Below are 8090 nucleotides of genomic sequence, written 5' to 3' on the forward strand. Positions count from 1 at the left end.
AGTAATGCAGAGGAGGTAAAGGAGGATGATCGTTATTAACATCAACAATCGATCATTCTTCCTTTCTTGCCATAGAAGGCAATGGCAAAGCACCTCCGCTAGGACCTTGCCTAGTCTCCCGCATCATTCCCCTACTCGCCTCGGAGTATGGACCTCATCATCATATCATCATCATCATCATCCAGCGTACCATGGATCAAATGCCAAAGGCAGTTTCCATCTTCCTAGATTTCCGGATAACGTTTGACACAGCACCCCGCTGCAGACTATTAGCAAAGATACGAGCATGGGGAATAGGTTCCCAGATATGCGCGCGACTCGAAGATTTCTTAAGTAATAAAATCCAGTACGATTGTTCGTGAGAGACAACGGTGTCGTCAGGACTGTACCAGAGAAGTGTTATAGGACCGCTGTTATTCTCTATGTACAGAAATGATCTGACAGCCTGTTTGCTGATGTGCCCTAGTAAACAGGTAGGTGTCGTCGTTGAGTGATCCTAGGAGGATACAGGATGACTTAGGGAAAATTTGTAGTTGGTATGATGATGTAAGTTAATGAAGTTGAGTAGGGAAAACAGTCACATAATGTTAGAATACAGCATTTGTAGTCTACTGCTCGACACAGCCATGTCGATTATTGTAACGTAACGTTGCAGAATGATATGAAATACAACGAGCACGTAAGTAAAATAGCAGGGAGGCTAACGGTCGACTTTGTTTATTGCGAGAATGTTAGTGAAGCGTGGTTCACCTGTAAAGGAGACCACGTATACATTTCCAAACCGACCCATTTTTAGAGACTACTCTAGTGTTTGGAATCCCCACTAGGTTGGATTAAATAAAGGCATCGATCAGGTCAGAGATGGGGTGCTGGATTTGATATCGATAGGTTCGACCAACACGCGAGTTTTATGGAGATTCTTTGTGAAGTCAAATGGGAATTCCTGGGTGGATGACGATACTTTTTTTCTTGCGAAACACTGTTGAGAAAATTTAGAGAACCGGCATTTGAAGTTGGCTGCTAACGCTTCTACTGCCGCCAGCGTACATTTCGCGTAAGGACCACAAAGATAAGAGACATAGGGGCTCGTACGGAGATGTATAGATACTCATTTCTCCGTTGCTCTGATTGCTAGAGGAACAGGAAAGGAAACGACTAGTAACGGTACGAGGTATCCTCTGCCATGCACTATACGGTGGCAAATTTGGAAATTTGTGGTAAGGACTTATGGGACCAAACTGTTGAGGTCATCGATCCCTATGCTTAAACGCTACTTAATCTAACTTAAAGTAACTTACGCTAAGGACGACACACACACACACCCATGTCCGAGGGAGGGCGCGAACCTCCAACAGGGAGAGCCACGTGGACCGTGCCAAGGCACCCCAGATCGCGCGTCTACCCCGCGCGGCCTATACGGTGGCTTCCGGAATACGTATGTATGTAGAAAGCGTCTTCATTTCTCGCCGGCTCAGCGCAACATTGCCTAATATGGCAGCGTCGCTTTTCCTGGGCGCAGGTCGATCAAAATGCTTGAGGCAGATAAACTATTGCTGCTGATCGACGGAGTCTGGTGACGGCGGTAGTCGAGAGCGGTCAGAGTCCAAGGTCACGGTTGCCGACAGCTGATAGCATGAGCTGCAGTCTGTCCATTGCACAACATATGATTAAGTGTTGTTTATAAACAGCTGCATTACAGGAGTTGGACTGCGGGGAGTGATGTGAGCAGTACTGTGTGCGACGGCGCAGGCGGCGATTATTATTAATTCGAGCAGATGTGTGCTAACTGGCAAGAAAACCATTTCTGATGGTTTAAATCGATGACACTGTGGTCACCATTGAAATAAGCGAGTTTCATTCGTGACTTACGTAGCTGTCGCATGGAATGCTGTGTAATATGTCGTGATTGTATTTTGAGCAGTATCGTGGGAAGAATTTCGACGTTGAATAAATTAATGGCATGCTTTAAAACGAATTTACGCACTCTTTACCGGAGGATAAACCAGGATAGTCCCATATCAGTTTCAGCAAACGTTTCATCATAAACGGAACTACGACCATGAGTGACATTCTTTTGATCGCGGCTGTTACATTAGAAGACACAAGGCGAGCAAATAGAGTAGTATTACGAATGCCCGATGCTGTTTACATCCAACTGCATCGCTCATGTGTACGGCCAGGCTGTTACCACCGGCCATCCTGACACGGTTCTTAGAGTGGATAAGAGACCTTTGGAGAAAAGTATGAACATCAAGAGCTCAGATGGAAACCCAGTCCTAAGAAAAGAAGGGAAAGCAGAAAGGTCGAAGGCGTATATAGAGGCTCTATACAAGGGAGATGCACTTGAGGGCAATATTGTGAGAATCGAAGAGGACGTAGAGCAGGGCCGGCCAAACGCTGCACAGTGTGCAGATGTGCGGAAGTGCTGCACATGTGCGCACGTGTGTGACAGCGAGCGACAGCGACATCTGTTATTAGACATGTGTCCTAAATGAGCGGCGGCGGCTCCACTTCCCTGTTTATGTGGTACAATGAAGAGCGCAACATACCCAGTCTCGTTTTCCCCTGGTGACCTAACCTTAACAGAGACGTACTGAGGAACGGCAGGTACTGTGGAAAAGCAAACGACGGAAGATGTATGTTCTCAGTTATTTAAAAATGACTGGGAACTGCAGTTCTTTTTTGTAGCCGTTAGCGAAAACTCACAGTGTTTGCTGTGCCGCCGAATAATAGGCGGCCAGCGTAAGTCTTCAATTGAAAGACGCTACAATACGTATCACAAAGACGAGTGTAGTGTACTCAACAGTGAAGAACGGCAAGCAAAATTAAATGTCCTTAAGAAAATGGATGAGACACATCAACTCGATTTTACTGTACGTCAAAGTAACTAATACTTCTTGAACTCTTAGTTTCTTGTGTTACATTTATGTCTATTTTACTGACGCTGTACAATGTACTGTTTTCAATTTTCCTGAATGACAACCACACTAAATCTTCACTGCGAGCGAGTTTTAAAATCGCATTAAAAATTGCACAATCTAGAAAACCCTTTTCCGAAGGGTGTCTGATTGATGCTGCAGAACTTGTGTGTCCCACGAACGTTAGTAGGTTTCAAGAAATCATCCTATCCAAACAAACAGTGACAAGATGACTGTATCAATGCTATCGCCGGCGATGTGCACAGGCAGCTAATAAATAAGGCTAAAGACTTTGTTGCTTTCTCTGTTGCGCTCGATGAAGCAACAAATCTTACAGATTCAGCCTCGTCCATAACATTCATCTAATTGTCGGTTATTATGCAGATTTCAGACGGAACTGATGAGAGATATAGCAATAATGGTATAGAAATAACAGGTGATCATCGAGAGGTCTGCGGTTATCATTCTGTTCAGAGGCCAGTGAGACAGAAATTATGTGAGTGTAACTGAGGGCACCGAGAATTAGTTATAGGAAACCTTTCATTAGTTTAATGTTATTTGAAATTATGAATAAGGTTCGTTGGAAGGCGCTAAGTGCTCTCTTTCTCAAATACTAGATCAAAAACATTACGCGTATTTACGTGCCGTCAGTCAAGCTGCCTTAATAAAAACCCACGGTTGTTAACTGCATTACTTGTCTTACTGGGTTAAACCGTTAACATAAAAGTAGACGTCTGAATGAGTAGACTGTGACAGTATTTTAAATTTTTAATACGCGAAAGACCTTTCCATGGTTGGCTTGCAAGCTGTGGAAAGAGCACTAGAATGCGCCGGTACAGAGTATCCCAACAAGTGAATAAAGCGACATCTGTGCGTAGAAACATGCACTACATGAACGCTGACGGCTGCGGCGTGCACGCTGTGACCCGGAAGTTGCACACGTGCAGGAGCACAGCACGCGTGCAGAATTTCTGGCCGGCCCTGACGTAGAGACAGATGAGAAGGGAGATATGATACTGCATGAAGAATCTGACAAAGCACTGAAATACAGAATTAGAAACAAGATCCGGAAGTGTATAACATTCCGTTAGAACTACTGATAGCCTTGGCAGAGAATCCAATGACAAAACTTTTCCATCTGGCGAGCAAGATGTACCAGACAGGCGAAATACTCTCAGACATCAAGAATAACATAATGATTCCAGTTCCAAAGAAACCAGCTGCTGACAGTCTGAAAATTACCAAACTATCAGTTTAATAAGTCATCGCTGCAAAACAATATCACGAATCCTTCACAGAAGAATGAAGAAACTGGTAGAGGTCGATCTCGGGGAGGATAAGTTTGGATTCCAGCGAAATGTAGGAACACATGAGATAATAATGACCCTATGACTTCTCGTAGGGGATAGGTTAAGGAAAGTCAAACCTACGTCTACAGCATTACAGCATTTGTAGACCAAGTGAAAGCTTTTGACAACACTGAACTGGAACACACTTTTTCAAATTCTGAAGGTGGATGGGGTAAAACATAGGGAGCAAAACGCTATTAACAATTCGTATAGAAAACAGAGGCCAGTTATAAAAGTCGAGGGGCATGAAAGGGAAGCTATGGTTGGGAAAGGAATGAGAGAGGGTTTTAGCCTATCCCCAATTTTATTCAATGTGTATATTGAGCAAGTAGTAAAGAAAACAAAAGAAAAATTTGGATTAGGAATTAAAGTGTCGGAAAAAAAGAATCTTGTGGTCTGCCGATGACATTATAATCCTGTCAGAGACAGCAAAGAGCAGTTGAACGGAATGGACAGTATCTTGAAAGGAGGATATGAGAGGAACATCAACAAGAGGAAAACGACGATAGTGGAATTTAGTCGAATTAAATCAGATGATGCTGAAGGAATTACATTAGGAAATGAGACACTTAAACTAGTAAATGAGTTTTGCTATTTGTTAAGCAAAATAAGTGATGATGGTCGAAGTAGGGAGGATACAAAATGCAGACTGATAATGGCAGGAAAAGTGTTTCTGATGAAGAGAGCATAGATTTAAGTGTCAGGAAGTCCTTTCTGAAAGTATTTGTATGGAGTATAGTCATCTATGGAAGTGGAACATGGACGATAAACAGTTTAAACAAGAAGAGAATAGAAGCCTTTGAAATGTGGCGCTACAGAAGAATGCTGAGATTAGATGGGTTGGTCACGAAACTAATGAAGAAGCACTGAACAAAATTGGGGACAAGAGAAATTTGTGTTACACCCTGACCAAAAGATGGGATCGGTTGATAGGACACATTCTGAGACATCAATGGATCAACAATGTAATACTGGAGGGAAGCGTGCGGGGTAAAAATCGTAGAGGGAGACCAAGAGATGAATACAGTAAGCAGATTCAGAAGGATGCAGGTTGCAGTAGTTTACTTATGAAGTGGCTTGCATAGGATAGAGTAACATGGAGAACTGCATCAAACCAGTCTTCAGACTGAAGACCATAACAACATGTTGCAACACAAACACGAAAAAAGGCAACATACTAACCGGTGTAGCCCAGGGAACACTAGTAACGAAGAAGATTCAAAGGAAGACCGTAATTACTGGTCAGAACACCAAAATAACTTCTTTCCTTTTTTTTCTTTTTGAGTCATCAGTCTTCTTACTGGTTTGGTGCTGCCCACCACGAATTCCTCTCCTGTGCCACCCTCTACGTCCCAGAGTATGTCTTGCAAACTATGTAATCAATCATTTTCTGGATGTATTTCAATCTCTGTCTTCTCTACAGGTTTTGCCCTCTGCAGCGACCTCTATAACCATGGAAGTCAGTTCCTGATCTCATAACAGATGTGCTATCATCCTGTCCCTTCTCCTTATCAGTGTTTTCCTCATATTCCATTCCTCTCTGATTCTGCGCAGAACCCTCTCGTTCCTTACCTTAACAGTCCACCTAAAGTTCAACATTCGTCTGTAGCACCACATCTCAAATGCTTCGATTCTCTTCTGTTCCGGTTTTCCCGCAGTCCATGTTTCACTACCATACAATGCTGTGCTCAAAACGTACATTCTCAGAAAATTCTTCCACAAATTAAGGCCTATGTTTTATACCAGTAGATTTTTTTGGCCATGAATGCCCGTTTTGAGAGTGCTAGTATGCTTTTGATGTCCTCCTTTCTCCATCCGTCATGGGTTATTTTGCTGCCTAAGTAGCAGAAAGCCTTAGCTTCATCTCCTTCGTAACCATCAATCCTGATGTTAAATTTCTCGCTGCTACTTCTCGTTACTTTCGTCTTTCTTCGATTTACTCTCAATCCAATTCTGTACTCATTATACTGTTCATTGCATTCAGCAGAGTAATTCTTCTTCATTTTCACTCAGGATATGTCACCAGCCATTCATCAATGTCATCAGCGAGTCTTATCACTATATCCTTTCACCTTGAATTTTAATTCCACTCCTGAACCTTTCTTTTATTTCCATCATTGCTAACTCGGTGTAGATATTGAACAGTAGGGGCGAAATACTGCGTCCCTTTCTTACGTTCTTTTTAATCTGGGAACATCGTCCTTCTCGACCACTCTTATTATTCCCTCTTGACTGTTTTACATATTGTAGATTACCCATGTCTCTCTATCCTTTACCCCTATTTTTTCTGATAACTACGAACATCTTGCACCATGTGAAACTGTCGAAAGTCTTTTTTTTTCAGGTAGGCAAATCCTGTGATTGTGTCTTGGTTTATCTTTAGTCTTGCTTCCATTATCAACAGCAACGTCAGAGTGCACCTCTGACGCCTACCTTTCCTGAAGCCAAACTATTCGTCATCTAACACATCATCAGTTTCCTTTTCCATTCGTCTGTGTATATTCTTGTAAGCAACTGGGATGCATGAACTGTTAAGCTGATTGTGCGATGATTCTCGCACCTGTCAGTTCCGCAGCCTTTTGAATTGTGTGGATGATATTTTTCTGAAAGTCAGATGGTATGTCGCCAGACCCATACATTCTACACACCAACGTGGATGATCGTTTTGTTGCCACTTCCCCCAATGATTTTAGAAATTCTGACGGAATGTTGTCTATTCCTTCTGCCTTACTTGATCTTAAGTCCTCCAAAGTTCTCTTAAATTCGTCCGCCTTTTCTAAATAGACTCCTGTTTCTTCTTCTGTCACATCAGACAAATCCTACCCCTCATAGAGGGTTTCAATGTGCTCTTTCCACATATCCGCTCCCTCCTCTGCATTTAACAGTGGAATTCCACTTGCATTCTTAATGTTACCACCGTTGTCTTTAATTTCACAGAAGGTTGTTTTGACTTTCCTATATGCTGTGTCATCCCTTCCGACTATCATATCTTTTTCGATTTCTTCACATTTTGCGTGCAGCCGTTTCGTCTTAACTTCCTGCCCTCTTAGTAGGAAAATGTTCAAATGTGTGTGAAATCTTACGGTACTTAACTGCTAAGGTCATCAGTTCCTAAGCTTACACACTACTTAACCTAAATTATCATAAGGACACACACACACACACACACACCCATGCCCGAGGAAGGACTCGAACTTCCGCCGGGACCAGCCGCACAGTCCATGACTGCAGCGCCCCAGACCGCTAGGCTAATCCCGCGCTTGGTAGGATGTACAGACGATCAAGCTATTACCATTTATATACGTATAAATGAACAGTGCTTGGTTGTCTTACAATTTTCACTTTTGTTATAATATCGTAAATGTTTGTTTTCAAATAGTAACTCCTTTTCCTAAAATATCGATTTATGTGTCAGAGCTAAGGTTTGTCATTCAGTTTATATCTTTGACGAATGTCTGTTGACATCATACGTAAAATTTGGAATTGTCTTACGTCAATTACCTATAACCAATACGAGTTTTGTCAAAGTTCTCAACATAGAACTTGTTTAGAAGTTCCGTTTGTTTATTTAAAACATTATTCAGTTTTATTTCCACCTGTGTGTAGATTTGTATTCCTTTGTAAGACGTTCACGTAGCTTCCTTTTACAGCTCTAGGGAGAATGAAAAGATCAGTGCTTATGTCTATTGTAGAGTATATTCTCGAAGATGAATATTAAGTGCGGAGTTTTTTTTCGTTTTTGCTTATATGTTCATTGTGTCCTACAGTAAATTTTCGTACTGTTTGTGTGATGTAGAACATGACACAGTCACTGCATTTATTT

The sequence above is a fragment of the Schistocerca americana genome, chromosome 8 (assembly GCF_021461395.2).
Source record: "Schistocerca americana isolate TAMUIC-IGC-003095 chromosome 8, iqSchAmer2.1, whole genome shotgun sequence".
In the NCBI taxonomy this organism is placed as follows: domain Eukaryota; kingdom Metazoa; phylum Arthropoda; class Insecta; order Orthoptera; family Acrididae; genus Schistocerca; species Schistocerca americana.